Raw genomic sequence first — 24711 nt, forward strand, 5'->3', positions numbered from 1 at the left:
AAACAGACCAGGGAAAAAGTTAGCTACAGAGAAACACAGAGATGCACTGACTACTATGATGTATTCAGCTTAGTTCGGTTGACTGAAGAACAGACCAGGGATCAAATGAAATTAATCATTTATACTTAAGAGTTCTCTTATACTTAATAGGTAAAAGAAAAAAAAAACATTTCCAGTCAATCAAATCTGAGGAAGATGGCAGAATATATATAATGAAGGAAAAATGACCTAGATATGTATATCTGAAGCTCATCAAAGAACAAAATCTGAAACACTTAATTTCTTCCCATGGATGATGGATCTGAGTCATCTGACCATGTCTAATTTTCATAAAAGTTTATAGAGAATCCTTAATTGAAACCAAACTACAGAAGGATAATAAGAGCTGGATCCCATCCCATCAAAGAACAGAACCTGAAACCCTTGGTTTCTTTCCATGGATTATACCATGTCTCGTATCCATATAAAGAAAGTGTTATACACTAGAAAATTAAGTTCTGAAAAAAAAACAAGTGCAGAAATGTTGAAGAACGTAAGAAGAATCAAGATCATGAGCTCCAACCCAGAAACCTTTTTTTCTTATTTAAGAGTCAAACCAAAAAGAAATCAAAATCTAGAAGAAGGGTACTCAATAGAAGTAAATTTTTTGGTACAAGATAATTAAAGAAAAACGCTATTTTAATGAAGGAAAGGAAGGATTCTAGCTAATTAATCGACAGATCTAATGAAGAAACTCAGAGCGCACCACAGATCATCTAAATGAATGAGTACTGAATACATATGATGAACTAAAAAGAAAGAAACAGACCTCTAGTTTGGATTCACTCCAGTCACTTAAGCTTTAGGTAAGTTTCTAATCCCAAAGAAGCCCAAGTTTATATCCAGCTCTACCTTTCTCCTCCATTTATAGCTCTTTCTCTATTTGGTTGTTTTTCTTTTATATTTGTATATCTAAATATATGTTATTAGTTTTATGTATGTATGTATGACAGCGAGATGAAGAAAATGACATGAGGATGGCATTTCCTGAAACGGATAGGAGATGTTGTAGTTTTAGGTAATTTAAACCTCTTTGCAGGTTCAAATTCGCACCAAACACAGCAAGTTTTGTTCCTTCCTCACTTCTTTATATTACTTTACTTCAGTGGCCTAAAATGACCTGTATAACCCTTTTCCAAATCATATCCAAGTAATAATTAAATGTTGTACATTACAATTTAAGAGATTAGGCATAGAAATTATGATCTGTGTTATAAATGGAGTTCAAAAGGCTTACTTAGTTAGTTAATTAACTGTGGTTAATAGATAAGTCAAATTGGCAAATCAGATGTGTTCCATTTTAACGATTTTATGCATTGTTTGGTGACAACATTGATTTTCAACTTAGATTTTGTTTAGTGCCAGCATTAATTTTAGGGTATTAATTGTAACCCTATCTTCGCCCGGCCGTAACTAGATTGTGTGGAATCATCGCTGTGTTTCATTATTTTTTTGGTTCTCAATACAAATCTTCAGGTCCATATCCAAATATAGACGTACAACGTACGGTATCTTATGTATGAAAAATTCCTGAAGTCCTGAACAAACTCAACAACAATTTAATCAAATAATTATATCTAGCACACATCGAAAATGTGTAGTATGAAACTGCAGAGAGCCACACAGAGATGAGAGACAGACACGAAATGTACGACGTCGTTGAACATGCATGAAAGGATAGTAAAGCTTCTGAAGTCCATGTTTTGATTTTTATATATGAGAACTTATTTCTCGGTTAATCAGAAATTCTTCCATATATGCATGATACTTGCATGTATTGGCCTGTAGCTTTTGCTAAACAATATGTAACGACCCCAAAATTTCAAGCTTAAAAACTCAAAATTTCAAAGTCGTTAAACACCAAACAATTTCAACGAATCGAAATTATTTAAAATGCCACAGCGGATCATCTCTGAGTTCAAAATACAACTCAGTTAAACCGATTATTACAACCCAAATTATAATTCAATATTATAACAAATGGAATTGCGTAATCCTCACAACAAACTCACAAGATAGTCACACAAAATCCTCACACAAGCTGGAGATAAATAACTTCAAGTCCTCTGAGCGGTCCGTTAATTCCCGCTAATCCACACCTGCGGAGTTATCCACTACACCATCGAATTGGTGCACCGGGATTGTAAACACAAACCAGGTAAGCTTTACAGCTCGTATGAGTAAAATGAAAATATAACTCGCATATTAATATATATACGAAAATCCACAAATCAAACAAATATAAATGCACTCATGAGTTAATGGACGGCCCATCTGGTTGTCCCAAAGAAATATGAAAAGAAGCGCTCATGAGAAATTAAGTAACCCTTCAGGTTACCCAAATGCATTTATAATACGGGTACCAAGAACGCTGGTACACATCTGTTACCCCTCTCGTAATACACCGCCGATATTGGATAGCCACCCGCTACCCAACATCCAAAACAATCTGAGTACCCATGAGCAGATAACCACCCGTTACCTCACATGCAGTACTACGACAGACAGACTGGAGCTCTAACTGTATCGTAACTTTTGCCCGGCCAAAGGCTAGGTTCCGACTTGCCAAACACGTACAATAATCTCACATCATATTGTACCAAATCACGTCCGAAGACAAATTAACATTTTAACAATCTCAATGTTAAAATCACGTACAAAAATCTCACATCATATTGTACCAAAAATCAAGTCCGAAGACAAATCAACATTTTAACAATCTCCATGTTAAAATCACGTACAATAATCTCACATCATATTGTACCAAAAATCAAGTCCGAAGACAAATCAACATTTTAACTGTAATAACCCGAATTTTTAGAAACTAAATGTCGAGTATTTTCAAAGTGTTAAACTTGTGAAATTAATTCAAGACGACAATTGGAGGTTTGCGACATTTCGAAACGAAAACGGAAACGTTCTCGGATCGTTTAATTAGAAAACGTAACATTACCGCAACGTATAGATCGACTTTTATTCTGTCGTTCGGTTGCGAAAACGTCCTTCACGAAAGTCGTAGAGCTCATCGATACGAATTCGTGGACACGTCATGCATTTGAATCGGACGTCGGACGCGAAAGTTATTAACGTCGGAAGTTCGTTTCCGATTTTGGAAATAGTATAAAAGGAAGGAGAGGAGATTAAAAATCAGAAAATCAGATTTTTCTAAAAATCAGCTCGGGTACTGTTCACCCGAGCTCGGGCACTGTTCACCCGACCCAAAAACCTTCTCCGGCCGATTTCTCCACCATCCGACGTCGCCTCGTGTCGTGCCACCTATCAAACTGACGGGCTCGACGAGCTTCATCTTTTGGGCTACACCTTGCACTTCGGCGACAACCACATACGGTGTAGCAACCGCCGGAAGTTACTGCTGTGGCGGCGCCGCCTCCTCCGGCCACCATGGCTCGAGATTCTTAGGGGGTTTTGCTTGTCTCAGTCCCAGCAACATTCCCACAAAAGGAATCGAGCCAAATCGAAGTGTAAGTACCCGAATCAAAATTTCAATTTCTAGGGTTTGTGAATAGTGCCGATTTCATGTTCTTCGTTGTTTGGACTGTTTAGACTCGGATTTAGACCTTGGTGTCAACTAGGAAGTTGTTGGAAATGTTGTTTAGGTTGTGGTGGTGAAATTTGGTGATGATTGGTGGCGGTCGATGAACAGTAACACCGAATGAATAGTGACTTTGAATAGTAACTCCGCATGAATAGTAATCTGTAACAGTAACTGTGAATAGTGATATGTAACAGTAAATGTGAACAGTGTCATGGTAAAAACAGTAACTATGAACAGTGGTTTAGTAAAAACAGTGATTAGTAAACATGAACAGTGTTCCGTGAACAATGTTTTATGAACAACATTTAGCTGTGCTGAACTCGTCACCTGATATTTTAAGTATCATTTTCTAAGCATTTATCGTGCTATTAGGTGACTGACGAAACGAGTGAGGAAATTACTTTCAGGGTCGTGGAAGTTGCACGCAGGAAAGAATGTGAGTAAAATCTCACTTATTTACGAATCTACTCTTGCGGTGATTCCAAGATTTTTGCAAGAGTTTTTAATATTGAATTACGATACGTATACAATATAGTGGATTACGTATATATCGTATAAATGGTAATAAGTACATATATATATAGTTTGCTATATTATATACTGTTATGAATTCATTGGAATTGGTCATTTCGAATGACGAGAATTAAATGTTGAGCATGTGATGTGATTTTTTGTACAATATGAGGTGTGATTATTGTACGTGGTTTTAACATGAGTTTGTTAAAATATTTTGTCTTCGGACGAGTTTTGTCTTCGGACGAGTTTTTTGTCTTCGGACGTGTTTATGAAATATGACATGTATACGATATAATGGATTATATATATATTGTATAAATGGTAAATATGTACATATATATATAGTTTGTTATATAATATACTGTTATGATTTTATCGTGATTTATGTCATCTCGATGACGAGATTTATATATCGAGCATGTGATTTTGATTTGTACAATATAATGTGAGATTATTGTACGTGATTTTAACATTGAGATTGTTAAAATGTTGATTTGTCTTCGGACATGATTTTTGGTACAATATGATGTGAGATTATTGTACGTGATTTTAACATTGAGATTGTTAAAATGTTGATTTGTCTTCGGACATGATTTTTGGTACAATATGATGTGAGATTATTGTACGTGATTTTTAACATTGAGATTGTTAAAATGTTGATTTGTCTTCGGACGTGATTGGTATAATATGATGTGAGATTATTGTACGTGTTTGGCAAGTCGGAACCTAGCCTTTGGCCGGGCGAAAATTACGATACAGTTAGAGCTCTAGTCTGTCTGCCTTAGTATTGCATGTGAGGTAACGGGTGGTTATCTGCTCATGGGTACTCAGATTGTTTTGGATGTTGGGTAGCGGGTGGCTATCCAATATCGGCGGTGTATTACGAGAGGGGTAACAGATGTGTACCAGCGTTCTTGGTACCCGTATTATAAATGCATTTGGGTAACCAGAAGGGTTACTTAATTTCTCATGAGCGCTTCTTTTTCTTTGGGACAACCAGATGGGCCGTCCACTGGCTCATGAGTTCATTTGTATTTGTTTGATTTGTGGATTTTCCTATATATTGATATGCGAGTTATATTTTTTCATTTTACTCATACGAGCTGTAAAGCTTACCGGGTTTGTGTTTACAATCCCGGTGCACCAATTCGATGGTGTAGTGGATAACTCCGCAGGTGTGGATTAGCGGGAATTGACGGACCGCTCAGAGGACTTGAAGTTATTTATCTCCAGCTTGTGTGAGGATTTTGTGTGACTATCTTGTGAGGTTGTTGTGAGAATTATACATTTCCATTTGTTATAATGTTAAATTATAATTTGGTTGTAATAATCGGTTTGACTAAGTTGTATTTTGAACTCAGAGATGATCCGCTGTGGCATTTTAAATGATTTCGATTTCATCGAGATTGTTTGGTGTTTAACGACTTTGAAATTTTGAGTTTTTAAGCTTGAAATTTTGGGGTCGTTACATTAACAATCTCCATGTTAAAATCACGTACAATAATCTCACATCATATTGTACAAATCAAAATCACATGCTTGATATATAAATCTCGTCATTAAAATGACATAAAACACGATAAAATCATAACAGTATATTATATAGCAAACTATATATATATGTACATATTTACCATTTATACAATATATATATAATCCATTATATCATATACATGTCATATTTCATAAACACGTCCGAAGACAAAAACTTGTCCGAAGACAAAACTCGTCCGAAGACAAAACATTTTAACAAACTCATGTTAAAAGCACGTACGATAATCACACATCTTATTGTACAAAAATCAAATCACATGCTCAATATTTAATTCTCGTCATCGAAATGACCAATTCCAATGAATTCATAACAGTATATAATACAGCAAACTATATATATGTACTTATTACCATTTATACAATATATATGTAATCCACTATATTGTATACGTGTCGTAATTCAATATTAAAAACTCTTGCAAAATCTTGAATCACCGCAAGGGTAGATTCGTAAATAAGTGAGATTTTACTCACATTCTTTCCTGCGTGCAACTTCCACGACCCTGAAAGTAATTTCCTCACTCGTTTCGTCAGTCACCTAATAGCACGATAAATGCTTAGAAAATGATACTTAAAATATCAGGTGACGAGTTCAGCACAGCTAAATGTTGTTCATAAAACATTGTTCACAGAACACTGTTCATGTTACTAATCACTGTCTTTTGCCAAAACACTGTTCATAGTTACTGTTTTACCAAAACACTGTTCATAGTTACTGTTTTATCATGACACTGTTCACATTTACTGTTACAGATCACTATTCGCAGTTACTGTTACATATCACTATTCATGCGGAGTTACTATTCATTCGGCGTTACTGTTCACTGACCGCCACCAATCATCACTAAATTTCACCACCACAACCTAAACAACATTTCCAACAACTTCCTAGTTGACACCAAGTCTAAATCCGAGTCTAAACAGTCCAAACAACGAAGAACATAAAATCGGCACTATTCACAAACCCTAGAAATTGAAATTTTAATTCGGGTACTTACGCTTCGATTTGGCTCGATTCCTTTTGTGGGAATGTTGCTGGGACTGAGACAAGCAAAACCCCCCAAGAATCTTGAGCCATGGTGGCCGGAGGAGGCGGCGCCGCCACAGCAGTAACTTCCGGCGGTTGCTACACCGTGTGTGGTTATCGCCGGAGTGCAAGGCGTAGCCCAAAAGATGGAGCTCGTCGAGCCCGTCAGTTTGATAGGTGGCACGACACGAGGCGACGTCGGATGGTGGAGAAATCGGCCGGAGAAGGTTTTTGGGTCGGGTGAACAGTACCTGAGCTCGGATGAATAGTACCCGAGCTGATTTTTAGAAAAATCTGATTTTCTGATTTTTAATCTCCTCTTCTTCCTTTTATACTATTTCCAAAATCGGAAACGAACTTCCGACGTTAATAACTTTTGCGTCCGACGTCCGATTTGAACGCATGACATGTCCACGAATTCGTATCGATGAGCTCTACGACTTTCGTGAAGGAAGTTTTCGCAACCGAGTGACGGAATAAAAGTCGATCTATACGTTGCGGTAACGTTACGTTTTCTAATTAAACGATCCGAGAACATTTCCGTTTTCGTTTCGAAATGTCGCAAACCTCCAATTGTCGTCTTGAATTAATTTTACAAGTTTAACACTTTGAAAATACTCGATATTTAGTTTCTAAAAATTCAGGTTATTACACAATATTTACTGATTAATTTTGAGTCGGGAGTAACTGAAACAATACGTACTAATTAAATGGGAATTTAGTCCAAACTCCAAACTGATTGAGTCTATGGATTAAGTCTACGAATACGTACCCAAGTTTATATGAGTCTCAATATAAAATATGATCGAGTACGTACTTGGAACTCTGCTGCGACTTTGAGAGCTCAAATTCAACATGTACGTACGTAGGAGTCGATTTTTTCAAGCTGCTAATTCTACACTAGAACAATTGGATCTAGTACTGGACTAGATAAATTATCAAGCTAATTCAATATCCTTCTTCTATGAATATTGGAGCATTTATAGTACTTGATTGTTACGTAGCAAAACCTGTACGTATAAGTTCATTATCATTTGTGTATAATATCCATCCCAGGCTATAAATAAGCAGGTCAATTTACTTGTTTTTGGCAACTGAAAGGGACGTCTAGAAAACCCTAATTATTGGTCCTGTTAAAGGCATGTATGATCTTGGATTTATATACTGGTATTATTGTTGCAGTGAAATTTCTATATAATTTCTCTAAAAGCTTTTACTCTATGTTTCAAATAAATCATCGAATATACATGTAGTTCCCCACTTCCCCTTAACTTTGAATCTTACATCAACAATGTCTCCACGTCAGTTGTAAATATCATATATGTTGAGTTTCTTTCTAAAAGATCGACTACACTCGACCATTCTTAGAGCTCCTCGTACCTTAAAATCTCTGCTTCGTCTAGCATGGAATGGAAGAAGCCACATCTAGCTGTGAATTAAACTACTCCGGCCACCATGAATTGCCAGTCTACTGTTCGAGTTTAATAGTTGTTGCCATCCAAATATCAGCTTGATGTATAATCATCAATTAATGTGATTCTACCATGGCCGATCAGTCGAACTGCGACTACTAAATACCTATACATTTTAAACGAGAGACATTGATAAAATGATGATCATTTTTAACTTATATACTAACGTTATGTGAGGAAGCTTATGTGACATTATTGGAGACGGGCATATGATATAAGCCTAACTCATGGCTAATGGAATTCTGATTTCTAAAACATGAACTACGATAGTTAATGACGTAATGGCGCAAAGTGTCAAAAATGGCCTCACATGAGGACCCCTTCAGCATTTTTCAGGGCATTCCTCGCAAGCTTATATTAAACTTTAGACCGAGGAATTATTGGTTTCCACATAATATTTGATGAAAAATTCGATCCCATCTCTAGGACTATGAAGCTCCGGGGTGACAGCCACACGCGTGAATATATTCCATATCTCCGGATAGCGGATACTCAAAGATGACCTCAATTAACATCCGGAAATGCATTGTTCATTTTGCAGTTAGTGGCTTGATTTCGGCTAGATCTACCCTTCAGTACGGCGGAGTGAGAGGGTGAAAGAGGCTACCATCTCTTGGCAAGGTGCATTGACCTACTAAGCTGCATTTTGTGTAGCACTCTAGCTGTTTGAAGTGGTCCCAAAGGCAAAACTGTTAACGAAATGAATAACAAATAGGGTGAACAAAAAAGAAATCTGTTAATGAAATCAGAAAATATGCTGCACTGATCGAAGATCTCCACTCTTTTTTTTTGTTTGGGGGGGGGGGGGGGGGGGTCGAAAACCGCCAGTGAATGTCCTTTTTATTTATTCCACTAGAAAATTAATGTTGTATGAAACCATAGAAAATTAATGATACAGAGGAAGTTTTATTGTTGTTACTAAAAGCCTGTGTCGACCAAGTATGCTGAAGTTTGAGATGATATCAACGTGGAGGAGTATGTGTGAAAGCTGATGTTTTAAGCCATTAGAGAGGGAATAAATGTTGTACAAAGTTCTATCAGAGCTCAATTGTGCCTGTAGCAGCAGTCTATTCATCTTCTACCTTGCTTCCAGTTTTTCTTCTATTCACACTGTCAAAGTGAAAGCAACAAACGTATATATTGTCAAATATAGTTCTACAGTTCTACTATGAGATGCATACCATTTAGGGTTTTATTCATATGAACTGACATGTAATGATTGCACATTCAGAGTAAACCCTCAGAATATGTTAATTCTCACCTGCAAAACTATCCCCTACACCGTTTAATTCGTGTACCGGGATTGTAAACACAAATCCGGTAAGCTTTTCAGCCCGTATGAGTAAACCAAAGTAAACATACATCGTATACAAATGAAATATGTCAAATAACATTTAAAGACAAACGTACTCATCTGACACTGGGCAACCTATCTGTTACCCAAAATCATTTAAAAACATGAGTACTCATGAGACTCAAGCAACATATCCGTTACCCCTCATGCAGTACACTGACAGGCACTGGGCAACCCATCAGGTTACCTAAAATCATGTAAAATATGGATACTCATGAGACCTAGATACTCATATGTTACCCCTCATGCAGTACACCGACAGACACTGGGCAGCACATATGTACCCAATGTCACTAAATAAAATATGGGTACTCATGAGACCCATGCAACCCATCTGTTACCCCTCATGCAGTACACCGACAGACAGACTAGAGCTTTAACTGAATCGTAAACGACACCCGGCCAAGGCTCAGTTCCGATTACTGCCAACATGTCCAAAGACAGAAAAACACATGCGAAGACAGAAAACGTTTTAACAAGACTCAATTTTAAAACCACGTACAATAACAATTCACCCATGTTATTGTACTACAACAAAGCGACTCTTGCTCAAATAAAATAAATATAATTTTCACAGTATAATTCATTTGGAAATAAGAACGTGACAGTATATAATATAGCAACCCACATATATATATATACATCGTATTTACAATTTTATACACATACACAACCAATTAACAGCCAAGAGTAGACTCGTCACAGTGAGATTTACTTACATTCACTATAGTCCATAATCAATAAAACTTTTTCAAAATCATTTATTAAAATTACATTTCACTTGCCTAATAACCGTAGACGACCAAGTTCACGAATTTAAGCCAAAACATATATATTTTTAAAAAAAATAATTTTTATAACTAGTGATGCAAAGACTATGGTAAGAACTCAAACTAAATTCAATAATTATAACACTACTCCGATCATGATGATCATTGTGAGGTTTACTCACCTTATTTCCCGCGTGTAACTTCCACGACACCGAAAGCGATTCCCTCACTCATTTCGTCGGTCACCTAATAGCATGATAAAAAGTTTAGAAAACGATACGTAAAATATCATGTGACGATTTTAGTACAGTTAAATGCTATTCAAAAGCATTGTTCATGGTTTACTAACACACTGTTCATGATTACTGTTCAGAATTAATGTTCATTGGGTGCCACTGTTTCCTGACCACCACCATTGACCACCAAATTTCACTACTACAATCTAAATGACATTCCTAACTTTGTAGTTCACCATAAAGTCTAATTATGAGCCTAAACACTTCAATTTAATAAAAACCAAAATGTCTCAATTTAAAACCTATGATTTCTTTTCTCTGATTCTCCTAGCACACAAAGATTTGGGTTAAATCTTTTGAAGAGTTTGTAGTATGGAATGAGACCTTCAAAATGGGACAAGAATCTCACTGATTGGTTACCGGAGGAGGGATATTTGACGAGTTGAAGTTCGACGAAATATGCATTTTCGGGCGAACTTTCGGGCTTCACCGCTCCTAAAGGCGGCAAGATGGCGGGTGGCGCTGCCACCAATCGACAGGGGACGTAGCAACCTTTCAAACGTGACCGGTGCGCCGCTCTATGGTGGCCGGACGGCGGAGATCCGGCGGTCTAAAGTCAGCTGCTCGGGGAGAGAATTTCTGGATTTTTTTCGGGTGTGAACAATATCCATGAACAGTACTTATCCGAATTCTAATTTTCCTCCCCCTTTTTCTCTTTAATTGCCATATTTATTCTATTTTCTAAAAATGTCTTAATACATTTTGATTCGTAACTTCTTCATACGAACTCTAATTTAAGCGTGCCGCATGTCCACAAATTCGTATTGACGAACTCTACGACTTCCATGAATGAAGTTTTCTGAGATTCCTAACGGATAAAAAGGCAACTCTTGACCAGTCACGATAACGTTTCGATGTATAAATCGATCGAACTTTTTCGTTTTCTCCTTCGTACTATATAATCGGATCACCATCAATTTAAATATCTCCGAAGAATAATTAGTAAATAATTATAAATTTCTGGAATATTATAGTAGCAAAAGTTTATAAACACTTTTGAGCATTAAACAAATTAGAAGTCAATGATAAACAACTTTAACATTACATTATAGTATAAATTTGAGACTAATATTTACACCAACAGAAACCATGCAGTTTAACTCCTTAAAAACAAAATACATTTGTCCCACACATTTTCATGCTAATCCTCTTCATGCTCAGTTGGTATACTCAAATGCACCAATGAAGGAAAATAATATGCAGTAACACAAAATTCAATATAAACTTAATGCATATTAATACATATTGTGATTCTATATGTGAACAAAATACTAAGTTAGAAGAGACACAAAGAACTAGAATAAATAGAAAAGAATGTGAAAAAATGTGGCATAAGTTACCTCAAGGGTGAGATCATCTAAATTTTTTTAAAAGTGACATGCTATGAAACAATACATGATTATTTTATAACTACCACAAAATCACCTGTATGAGTTCCGATGAGGAGAAAAGAAAAGAACAAACCTGATGTATCTTCCCTTTAATCACTGGCCTATGCCCAATTCAATATGATAAGTTGTCTAAACCTGGAAATCATATAACATGTCTTAAGATAAAACACAATGTAAGCCTGTATTAGTAAATAATTATCATATGGAACTTATATGAGACATGTACTTACAGTTGTCTACTTGTCTTCCATCAATAAAGTTCAACGATTAAAGAGGAAAGCATTCCAAATTGTCAGAGCTAATTAACAATCCATTTGCAACTCAAACTCGTTAACCTTTTTAGACACTATTTATAATGCAGAACTGCAGAAGATAAGAATCACTTATCACTTTAGCCCTTTTTAACTGAGATTTTGCTTCAAACTCATTTATGTCATTGCCTGGAGAAATAAATTTCTTTCAATTAGTTATACAAATCGATAAAATTTCAATCAATATCTAAATTAAAAAAAACTCTTGCTTCTTGATAGCTGAATTATCTTAAACCAAGAACCCAACACTTCTAACTTAATTTGTAAGAGCAATTGCACCACAAAATTCAAGCTCAAACTCTCACAGATCTTTGATCAAAACACAACAAATGAAAACATGCAACTATAGTTGACGAACTCAGAAAATGAAATAGTGATGGAGTAAAAATATCTTTTTGAGAGGGTCACCATATAATCAATAGCATGATTCCCCAAAATACATTTAGTAATGACTAATGAGCTCCTAGAAAATACGATTGTTTCCTCTTAAGCTATAAGAAAACAAACTACATATGTAGGCTCGTAAGAAACTTTGGCTATTAACAATTAAATTTTCAGCATGTTTCATTGTACTTATTGTATTAGCAAGAAAATATAATATTCCTAATTCCTAAGAACAATAAACTTGTATCTAGTTTAAGGAGTAATTCATAAGTGTAAAGATGGATTAAGCGAAAAATTAGCACGCTACATAGAAATTCAAAAATCGAAAACCAATAGCTTAATATATTTTGCAGCCTCATACAATGATCTAATCTAACATCTCATATCAGCAGTGCGTATATAACCCCGGATAGAAGGTCCTATATATATCCTGGCATTAGTACTCTTTTCTGAATTACATCTATAATAAGTGATTGGTCATAGAAATGCCAAAGTTTACCATTCATTCCTTGCAACCTTAATTATAAGGTACCTGCAGACTCCAGAGTAATTGAGTAAAGCTGAACTAATGATTAAAATTAGTCAAATCCATAAAATTCTAGAATCTGTTAAGGATATGGTACTTGAATCAATATCAAATTGAAAACTAGAGTTCATATGTAGGTGGTCTTGTAGTGGTCCTGAACCTATGCAAGTATCAAGTTGTATGTGTTTCTCAACCTAATTGTGTGCCCGGGAAAATAAGGTTAAGAATTCAATTAAATTCAATTTAAGGCATAACTGAGAATTCAGTTTAAAATAAGAGCACCGAAACAAATTTTTTGTCTCCCAACCTCGATCAAAAACACCAAACTCCAATTATAAACAGACATAACACAAAACCAAAGAAAAAACAATCAGATGATCTAAGGAAACTCATTCTTCCAACTAAATGATCCAAGCAAAATCATCAAACAAACAACAGAAACCAAAAAAGTACAAAAGGAAAAAAGCCAACAGAACCCTAAGAGTTGAAACTTACATGTGCCATTGTTGTAGGCATAAAACGATTCTTACTTTTCTATGCTGAAGTGTCCTCAACATTTCTGGATAATGAATTTTACCAAGATTGTGTAGCATCAAGGTCCTGCATTCTTTCCCTGCACCATTATAATCCAGTGAAAGATTGGTGTAATTGTTTTCAGAAATTAAAATTAGAAAGAAGTTTCCAACGAACTGTGCAAAATGAAAATATGAATGACTCCACCCAGAAATTCCAATGTTCACAACATACTTAAGCACAAACCAAGAAAAGTACGAATTTCTAGGAACTAAAGTTGTGTCATGAAACCCACTGAACTATTATTAATTGGAGATCATTTACAAAACATGTTAACTGCAGTGATCATATCAAACCCCTGTCACTCTGTGGTTCAGGCTACATTGAGTCATTGATAGTTCATGTTGTTTCCATTTGATAACATTTACAATGAAGTGAGTCATCATCAGGAAAACATGGTACTCATTGTTTGGAACAGACATAAAGCTTGTAAAACTGAAGAGGGTTGCAGAAGGCTTTACATCAGGTTTCCCCTTTAGACATGACCCACACACTCGACAGCAAGTAAAAACAAAGATGATGATCAACTTAACTCCCTGCACCCAAAATATTCAAACATGAGTTAGGCCTAAATTAAAGAAATAAAAAGTCACAGGAAATTAGAGACCAACAACCAAGCATAATGTTGCTGAGTCGGCAAGTTCAGAAGCTAAATGAAGGAAAAATAACAAAGATTACCCCTCCATCTCTCATTCACTCACTTTCTCTCTTTCAATGTTTCTGCTCTGTTAATCAGGAACGATCATTAAGGGTTTTCTCCAATGTAAATACTCCTTCTAAAGTTGAAATGATTTTCTGAAATGTAATGCAATTTTGTTAATCTAAGCAAAGAATAGATGCAACAGTAAACGGACTACTCTCTAATGTTATCATACATGTCAATATTCAAAAGGAAACTAAAGAAGAAAGCCACCACAATTCTCACCTCATAATGGTTCATCTGATACCGAGCAACATAAACCGATCGCTCTGCCTCAGATTTCCCTTACATTCCGAAACTACCCTCCCTCCCACTTTGCCCCCTTGTATCACCACCACCGCCCATCCTTGGGCCATGCCGCGATACCAACCTTCCACGTCTGTGCGACGCGCCGCCGGGGGTAGTTTCGGAATTAAGCAGCTCAATCGCCAGTTCATCAAGGCTAATCTCCTGGAAGCCGGAGCCTCTACCGTGTTCACAAATTCCCGTCGGGGAGTCAGATTGACTCCAAACTACTCCTTCTCCGCTGGTGCGAGAAGCAGCCGGTACCAGTGACAGCGGTTACCTGAAGCCGACTCTTCCGCCGGAGCCGCTAAGCTCCAGATTGGCGTCTGCTTGGCCATCGATTTGAAAGCCGAGGTCGCCATTTGAAATTGAAACGAACAAATCAAACCTAATAGATAAAATAAAGAGAGATTAGGAATCTGAAAATTACTATAGAAAATTAGATGGTTGGGGAAGCTTCGGGAGAAGTGGTGAACAATAGGAGGAAAAAATTATCATGTGTTTATGACCATCGAGGTTTATACCGATGCAAATGGCAAGACCATAAATAAATCAAAAGTGAGGGCTAGAAGAAAATCGTATTGTAGTGCAACTGTAGCGATACTGTTGCTACACTGTTGAAATTGCCACCAGCGTATAATATATAGAAAATGTTCCTCGTCAAGCATATCATCATTAATGGTTTAACAGGCTAAGGCGTAGTCCAAACATTTTCGGAAGAGCCTCACCAAAGCGTAAGACTTGAGGCAAAAGGCGTAAGCCTTATGTATGAATTCTTATACTTGTGCATTGATTAGTCTTATATGTAGTCTTATATATAACATGATTTATAACTAAAATAGACCTGATAAATGGTTATTCTTTTCATAACAAATACATATCAAAACCATGCAATTTATCAAATAACCTTGTATAATATAAATCCATATATTAAAGTACTAACTAGTCTTGAAATAAAAAATAAAAAATAAAAAAAACAAGAACAATGTTTGAACTAGCTTCAAGCTTCAAAATCATCATCATCATCATCAATTAAAATATCACCATTTAAATCATCATCTAAATGTCATCATCACCATCACCTCCAACACCGACACCTCCAACAACAACATAGGTTTGATAGAGGGAATCGGTAGAGGTGGTCTTTCTATCTCAAAACCTAAAAGACTTCGTCCAAAAATAATAATTTTTTGAATAAAAGAAATTGTCTATTAAAAAGAAATCTGAATCTAATTTTTTTTTTAGGCCTTCGCCTTTCGCGGCTCAAAACGCGCCTTGGTGTGCGCCTTTTGCGCCTCGGCGCCTAGGCAACTAAAACTAAGGCCTTTTAGCCTACGTCTTGCCCCTTTTTTTAAACATTGATCATCATAATAATCGAAAGGAGAGAAAGGAATACCTGTAATGTGATTCGTATCATGCTCGCACAATTTGGAAGACAGAATTGTGTAGTAATTTTTAAACACTTTCTCTTGTAAATAGCACTCCACAAGAACTCGCATTACCTCTCTGTCATATACATAGAACAGACAAATAAGTTTTGCAACAAAAAAGACTGCCAAAACAAAACAAAAACAAAAAATTGTGGCACTTACCTGCTTTCCTTGTTTATCCAATCTCAGAAACTTCTCAAATGCATCAATGTTATCCTCTCCACTCATAATTACACAAAAGATTGCCTTTCTAGCATCTGTTTGCCTTTCTAGCATGAATGTTATACGAGCTGCAAAAGTTTCTGGGCTTCAAGAACCTCTTTGTTCCTTGTGTTGGCAACCTCTTCAACATTGTCTGCGGTTGAAGCAATATCCCCAAATAACCACCACTGGCCTTATTATTAGGATCAAGCAGTTTGCTCCAATTGGGTCCACTTACTAATATGTCTTCTGCCCATAACTGAAAATAAATCATGAAGAAACATGCTTAAATCCCAGGGATGAAGCAAGGAAAAATATTTTTGGAAGTTGCTAGAAGTTGAAAAGAACAACTTAAATGAAAATGTATACAAGGAAGCACCCACTGCTGATAGAAAACAAGAAAGCAAGAAAGAAGAAAATATCACACACCTTTTGTAGCCATTTCTTTATCCTTGTATGAATTACAGTATCTTCTTTAGGCCTTTTCTTGTTGTTCTTGATGTTTTATATGGTTTCATGCATCAAACCCATCTACAAGTATCATTAGATTTCTCAGCATTTGACGCAAAAGTTTGTGAAAAATTCAAACAATAGAGATGTCAGCTACCCGTCTCCATTGATTGTCTCCTGGTCATCTCGACATGAGGATTTTAACTTATTCACTCTATTCTGAACACTCGCAATGAGATTTTTCATCGCCAAGAGGATCAACAGCCCTTATTTTCATTCTACAACATGTCCAGCAAGGACACTTCATGTTATACATGCTTTGCCAAGAGTCTCGTACAAATTGATGTAAGAGCAACAATTTTGTTGATTATAATAAACATAAACAAGACATGTACACTACAATCATATTGAATCATGCAGGGTATTGCAGGGCTGCACGTATTGCAAATGGTCGTTTCATCCTGACGATGTCATTCTCGGTTAAAGGATTGGTGGTCGTTTATGTCATTTGGTGTTCATTCGGCAGTATTAATTGCAAGATCAATTCTACCGATCTTCTCTCATTGATTCTCTCCTTATTTTCTGGTTGTTTGTCAACAATTCACACTTGTATCTCTTCTTTTTCTGGTTTCTTTGGTTTGTGTAATTCTAGTGTACTATTCACAATAGGTTAGAGTTGTTAGAGCTCATTTTCTGTTTTTATTTAAGTATTATCTTGTTTTGTGTAATCTTTAATTGAATGAAATACATTTGAAAATTCTCCAAGTTCATCCTCTTCTTCAGTCTACATTTCAACATGGTATTAGAGCAGGCTTCCGATTAGGACTTCTTTCTACCCACCATTCCTTCTTTCATCTTTGCATTAATTTATTGTTGTTCCAATCTTTCATAATATGACTGGTAGTGGCAATATTGGAGATGCTTCAGGTTCTGCATCATCTGCAGCTGAAGTAAATGACTCAAACACCAACTTTCGACTTGTTCCTACTATTCTTAATGAGCACAACTATCTCTCTTGGTCGAGAGAGGTCAAGCGTGTCCTTGCAGGTAAAAGGCTGCTCAGTGCTATTGATGACACAACCTCCATTATATCTATCTCTGCAAAGGAATATGCTGCTTAGTTTGCTCAGGATCAGCTACTCCTGACATGGATATTAAATTCCATGGAACCAAAGATGGGTGAGATCTTTGGTTATGCTGAAAATTCCCTTCAATTGTGGAAAGACGTCAAAGATCTTTATGGTGGCTTAAAAAATGTTGTACGTATCTTTGAACTCAAAAAAGAGATGGCTGAGCTGCAGCAAGGTAACTCTACTTTTGTTGAATATCTCGGTAGTTTGAAAACTATGTGGAATGAGCTAGATCAGTATTGTCCAATTTCTACTGATACAAAGATTTTGATGAAAAAAAGATCAGATTTTCTTATTGGTTGCTAATCTTGGTCCTGAATATGATTATGTTAAAGCCATCTTCTTATGGCATCTCCTCTTCCCTCTTTCCAAACTGTTTGTTCTACTATACATCGAGAGGAAACTAGGAAAAAAGTGATGAGAGCTGATGTGTCAGTGGTTGGTCAGAACAATGAAGCTAGACCTTTTGCTAGTTCTAGTTCAAGCTCAAATGCTAATGCAACTGTTAGACCTTATAAAGGAAGGAGACTTGATCTTAAGTGTTCTCATTGTATTTCGATTGGTAGAACTGGTATAGGCCATGAGGAAAAAATGTTGGATTTTGCATCCAGAACTGAAACAGAAATTCAACAATGAGAAGAGTGAAAAAGGGAAAATGAGAATGAATCCTACTGCTAGAGCTAATGTAGCTGAGAAAGATAGCATAGAGGCAATGATGAGTTTCACTGCTAATCATATCACTCTCATAAATGAGTTTGCAGCTTTCCTGCAGCATAACCAAAGTAATGCTAATCCAGAATTCCAGATGATGCTACTGCAATGCTGGGAAAATTTGCTGGATATTTAGCAGATGGAAAGTTGGCTTCTAGAGATGAGATCTCAGGTATCATTTGTGCCATCTCAACTGCTCTTGATCTTAGTAAACTTCATGATTTTTGGATTGTTGATTCAGGAGCTTCTGACCATATGACTCATGACCCATTAAATAGTTTTTATTTTTAAAAAACCCTCATTTGTGTCAATTTCCAACGGGAATAGAGTGCCTATTTTAGGAAAGGGAAAATTGAATTTATTTTGTGATCATAAACAGGCTAGTGTCATGTATGTGTCATCTTTCCCTTTCAAACTTTTATCTGTTGGGAAATTGACTCATTGCTTAGATTGTCTGGTTTTATTTTCAACAACCAATGTTATCTTTTAGGATCGAGTGACCATGAGAAAGATTGGTGAGGGATTTTACCTGAATGGATTGTACTATATTTCCACTTCCTGAGCTTTAGCAAAGAGTCTTCTTGTTGAATGGAAGTCATCTACTCGACAACAGCTATGGCACATGCGTCTAGCTCATCATTCAACTCCTGTTTATCTCACTTATTCCCAAATCTATATAAATCAGTTTCAGATTGTGAAACTTGTCACAAATCCAAGTCTACTAGATTACCTTTTTCAAACTCATTCTCTATAGTCTCTAAGGAGTTTGAACAAATTCACTCTGATGTATGGGGACCTGCAAAAATAAAATATTTTGATGGTTATAGATATTATGTCACTTTCATTGATGATTTTTTTAGAACCACTTTTGTTTATCTCTTGAAACACAAAAATGAGATAAAGAAGAGCTTTGAGGATTTTCATAATCTGCTTAAGGACCATTTCTCCTCAAGCATATGCATGTCGAGAGAAAGCAAGTTCAAATATATCTCAAATAGAGATCCACTCTTTTAGATATTAGGAAAGAAGTTTTTGCACAAATACTTTCGTATTCAACTTCACATGGCAACGTAAGAAGTAGCCTACCTTGAACAAACTCCAAATATGCATAATTGAGCGAAACTTATTCAGTACACGGGCCGTGTATATACACGGGTGATCTACACCGTAGAATTTGACATCTTGAGAACTTATAGATCGACGGGGGCCGATGCGTGGTAGCCTTCTTGGTGAGGCGAGTCAAGATGAGCAGTTGTTCCATGTCTACAAAAGCAAGCTTTTATGGTTTGTTCTCCCCTTAGTCCTTGACTCTGGCAGCATGGTTGAGTGGCACGGGAGTTTCTAGAGGCAAGAGAGTGCTTTGGAGATCTCAAAATGACAACGGTGAAGTTGTAGATAGAGAAACTGGAGGATGAGGTCAAATTCGTAAAGCACCGCTTTCCATCTTGGCGGCAAGTGGCGGTGCTACGAAAAAGCCAGTGACTTGTGGGATTGATTTGGTTTGTTGAATGATATTGGGGATGGAGATTTGCACACCTCAAAAGTTTTAGCAAGCAAAGCCAGGAGCTTTGCACCAAAGTCAACTCCCACTGAACTAGCTGTGCAAGCTACAAAAGCAGCAAAAACAGCACCATGCCTATAAAACAGAAACACATAAACTTGTGAATTACAGATACTATGTGAACCGATAAAATGCAGAAAAAAAAAATCCTGAGTCTATGCATATATGATCGCTAAACTTTAGAGTATCAGACTACTAGTATCAAACATTAGTAAGTCGATGTATAATCATCAAGTCTAATGAACTTAACTGTTCATTTCCACGAGGGCCATGAGCACATGAGGCTAGTACCTCCTCACCAAATATCACAGAGGCTATACCACGAGGAATGTAACGCATGAGGACAGACACGTCCTCTGTAATAGGTTCCACATTAGACTCCGAGAGCCTAAATAAAAGACCACGCAATTGCTGACGGATCTGACTATACTCTTCAAGTTCATTCCCTGCAGGCGATCTTAAGTGAAGAGCTACATTTTTGAGGTGTCTTGACAGGAACTTTTTCCAACACAATATTCGTCCGACATCAATGGGGACACCACCTACCTTGTTGCTCACAAAATCCTGTAAGGACTTTCTCTTCTTCTGTCTCTTGCTCGAAGATGACCTGGAAGGACTTCTATTCCATCTCAGCGCCATCTGTGACGACAGCCTTTTGATCTTCAGCTAGCCTTCAAGTCAGCAACTAATAAGTTTTCCTGTTTCTGTTTCTTTCCCAATGAATCATCAAAACACACAATTCCTTCAAACATGTTAAGACCAAGATCCTCACCCTTCACTTTGAGTTTCTTTGCAAGTTTCCTTTCTAGTTCCAAATCATCCTCGGCACTAGTATTATCTAGTTCAAGAAGCTTGTCAAACATTGTTTTTCGTGTTCTCTTAGATACATTGTCTCCTCCCACTTTGTTTTTATTCTGAACAAAAAAAAGTAGTGGTTTCTTCCAATCTTGTGAGGCTTCTGCATATATCAAATAACAGAATACCAACACATTTAGAAAATGCAACAAAAAAGGAACACGTAGAGATATGACTAAGAAGCCAGGACACAGAACATAATAGATTAGCAACAGATTTGGAATATTAACTCAGAACATTAATCTAGTTAAAACATATATGAACGTAATCTGATCTTAATTGTTTGTTTAACATAGGAATTTCAATCGGCATATGAATCAATTACCAAAGTTTAGCAAGAAAATATGACTATTTCTTCTAGTAATTACTATCAAGTAACACATGGATCTAGGGGTGGGCTAGGGTTTGCTGTAGCCCACCTCATTTTTTTAAGTGAATATTTTTAGTATATATCCACTATAGCTGTCCAGGAAAATTTGAGTCATTTGCTATGTTTTTTTTTGTTTATCTGTTCTGTTTTTCTAGGTTTCTCTGTCAACATAAAATACATATAATAATTCCTTTAACTTGAATCTCAGTCTTCTATCTTGTTCCAACAGACGTAAGCTATCACTTTCATGTTGAAATTATCAATGCTTTGCTATGAAAGTCTTCAAAAAAAAATTTGGCCTTTGCCCAAACTTAGCACACCCTGTTATTAAATCCTGGATCCGTTCTTGAGTAATACTAAAAAGCATAGTAAACAGTGATAAAAACCTCACGGTGTTCACGATTAAACATGTTCTATCTCCTTCACTATGCTAGACAGGGTAGATACGACGCCGTTTTGATTCTTATAGCAAGGCTTGAGGGGAGGAGAGCGAAGGAACTGCTTCTGAGCCGCCACCGCCATAGCCGTAGTTTATGGAGAGAAAATTTCTAACAAATTCCATTTTTGCATTGCAGCATTATGTGAAAATTTAATGCCTCCCACATATTTCAATAGCGTATGATCACCCGCACTAACCCTCTTCCAATTTTTAAACCCTTCCACAGTAAATGTATGATGGTGAGAGTCTAAAGTGTCAAAAAGGTAATAAGGAAAGCAATATGCTCTATCAATAGAAATCGAATACTCAAGCCATGGATTATCCTTGAACTAAGAATATTAGAATTGAAAATACAAGATAGAACAACAACGAGTAATAGCAGCGGAATATATAGAAGAATTTTACTTTTCTATTGAACAATTCATATTACAATGATTACACCTTAATCAATGATAATATTATTCTCAAAAGTAAATATTACTTCTTACTTGATAGTCACAATCAAGCATGAAACAACCTCACTAAGATCGTTGCTTCAAGTGTCGATACAACCTCACTAAGATCGTTGTAGACACACGGATGATCAACCTCACTAAGAACGTTGATGTTGCCACTAAGGTCTTCAAAGGAGTCACAAAGATCTCCTAGCACTAAGCTTCTCTTTGTGTGAATTTTCTTCTCTAAGGATTCATCTCTTTTCTTCTTTTTCTCTCTTTCTCTCCTTCTCTCTATTTTCTTCTTCTCTTTGTCTGTGTATCTCTTCTTGGCTGCCTAGCTACTGCATGGATACCTCCTATATATATAACACAGCCGGCCACACATTCCTAACCCTAGTACTAAATAGGTAATCAACCTAAAACCTTTCCTAATACATCATTCTATATAAAAGGAAAAAACAATACATATGGAATACATTTTAACCTAAATATATTTGAAACTATTTTTCCAAATATACTTTATTCTCTCCATATATGATCTCATATATATTTCCATATATGTACGATTTGACCAACTCACAAAATCTTGCCGCAAGGTGTGTTTCCTAGTCCAACTAGGAAATGTCATCAATGCTCTCCATTTGTTGTGCTTCACTCCTTTTTGTCTTCATCACCTTATGGAGGCCAATATGTGTACCTTCAATCTCCCCCTTTGGCCTTCCATGCACCTTTTACCATCAAGTACCTACACTTCACAAAGAACCTCATAAGTACAAGTTTAACAAAAACCTAACCTATATCATAAGATGAACCTCCCTAATTCTCAATAAGAGAATACATCACTTGATATCAAGAATCAATGATCATCCTTTTCAAGATATCAAGTGACTTGATCATAGGTTCTAATAGAATTCAAATAAACATGATTAACCAAACATAGTTTGTGCATAGCACTTAGAGTACAAAGCAAACCAAACTAATTGAAAATAGTTCTTAGCCAAATAACACAAATTAAAGCTTGAATAGTAATTAGGGACTTGATGTCTCCCCCTAAGGTGATGAAGCCAAAGGAGGAGAGGTCTTAAGCAGCCTAGGCATGACCACCACGATGACCACGTCCGTGCCGAGCACTCCTCCGACGTCCACCAATGGAGTTGTAATTAGTCCATTCATGAGGTGCGAGATCTCCATTCTGAAAAGTAGGACCATTGGATGTTGGAGGGGAAGGAGGAGCAGCAGGGACAACTGCCACGGCTTGGGAATATGGTTGAGGACCTTGAAGACGTTCGTGATCAGCCAACCACGCAGTCCGAGTTGCAAGCATGTTCCGCTCTGCACGACGCTCCCTTTCTTGAAAGATTGTATCCCACAGTGGACTCCCCTCCGTCGGAAGAGAAGGGGAAGGAAAAAGTCCCTCCGAGCTTGACAAGGAACCGTAGGAAGCAGGAGGTCCAACAGGAGCAGAGGAAGTCCGCAGTATGGATTGTGTCTCCGACCCGAGATCCACGAGCAGTTGTATGGCGGCCTCCATCCGATGTAGTTGCCTTGTGACATTGTCATGACCAGTTTCATGCAACAGTTGCACACGACTGATTTGTGTTTAAAATTGAACACCAAGCCGTGAAAAGGCGTGATTGATTTCAGCTAGGGTAACCGGACGGGCAGACTCAGCTTGTTGATGACGAGAGGCAGCTTCACGTCTTGCATCCTCTGTGTCGTGGTGATTGCTCCTGGCTCCGTCCATGGTAGAGACTCCTGCACATTTGACACAAACCGTGAAGACAGCAGAAGAGATAATAGGATGTGAAGATAAGCACATAGGAGACAACTATATATAGAGAGGTACAAAAACATAAACCCTAAGGCAAATCGGAGTAAAAGGAAAACCACATTAAAGTCCAAGCACGTATCAACACAAATCAGGAAATCAAAGATTGAAGAATATCAAGCAACCCTAGCTACAAAAGGAAAGGGAACCAACCAAGATACATGAAAATCTTACATGCCGTGAGGAGAAGGGTAAGTCACGCAACATGAGGCCGCAAAAGGAGAGTATTCTGAGAGGATTTCTGCCCACCAATGCATGCACCATGCAAACCTAGATGTATACGGCAAAACAAAGCAGGTTTGGAGGCGCATAGTGATGTATACAAAGTCATAAAAATGATGTACGAGTAACCTAGTGGAAGGGACGGAAGATGAACCAGACTGGATTTCTGTTTGCAACCTATAAAGCATAGAAGATATTTCCTTCTAAAACATGAACTAGTTGACATGGAGATGCAGTAGATGATAGATCGAATCACAGAGAGAAACTAAATCTTCCTTAGAAGGAAAACGAACACATGCATACGGCAAGAAGGAAGATTAGAG

At 36.9% G+C, this 24711-nt stretch overlaps 2 long non-coding RNA genes and 1 pseudogene across 2 annotated transcripts; 1 reads left to right on the forward strand and 2 right to left on the reverse strand.

The window, feature by feature from the left end:
• Positions 1-3386: 3386 nt before the first annotated feature.
• Positions 3387-5389, forward strand: LOC126796071 (uncharacterized). The gene is made up of 3 exons (XR_007672284.1): positions 3387-3521; positions 3968-4031; positions 5272-5389. It is a non-coding gene; the product is annotated as an uncharacterized LOC126796071 (long non-coding RNA).
• Positions 5390-8470: 3081 nt separating this feature from the next.
• LOC126795773 (uncharacterized) lies at positions 8471-23869 on the reverse strand (annotated as a pseudogene).
• On the reverse strand, positions 10364-12894 carry LOC126796069 (uncharacterized). Its single transcript, XR_007672282.1, has 2 exons — positions 10934-12894; positions 10364-10534 (listed from the first exon to the last, which is right to left on the reverse strand). It is a non-coding gene; the product is annotated as an uncharacterized LOC126796069 (long non-coding RNA).
• Positions 23870-24711: the final 842 nt, after the last annotated feature.

The sequence above is a fragment of the Argentina anserina genome, chromosome 5, assembly GCF_933775445.1.
Source record: "Argentina anserina chromosome 5, drPotAnse1.1, whole genome shotgun sequence".
In the NCBI taxonomy this organism is placed as follows: domain Eukaryota; kingdom Viridiplantae; phylum Streptophyta; class Magnoliopsida; order Rosales; family Rosaceae; genus Argentina; species Argentina anserina.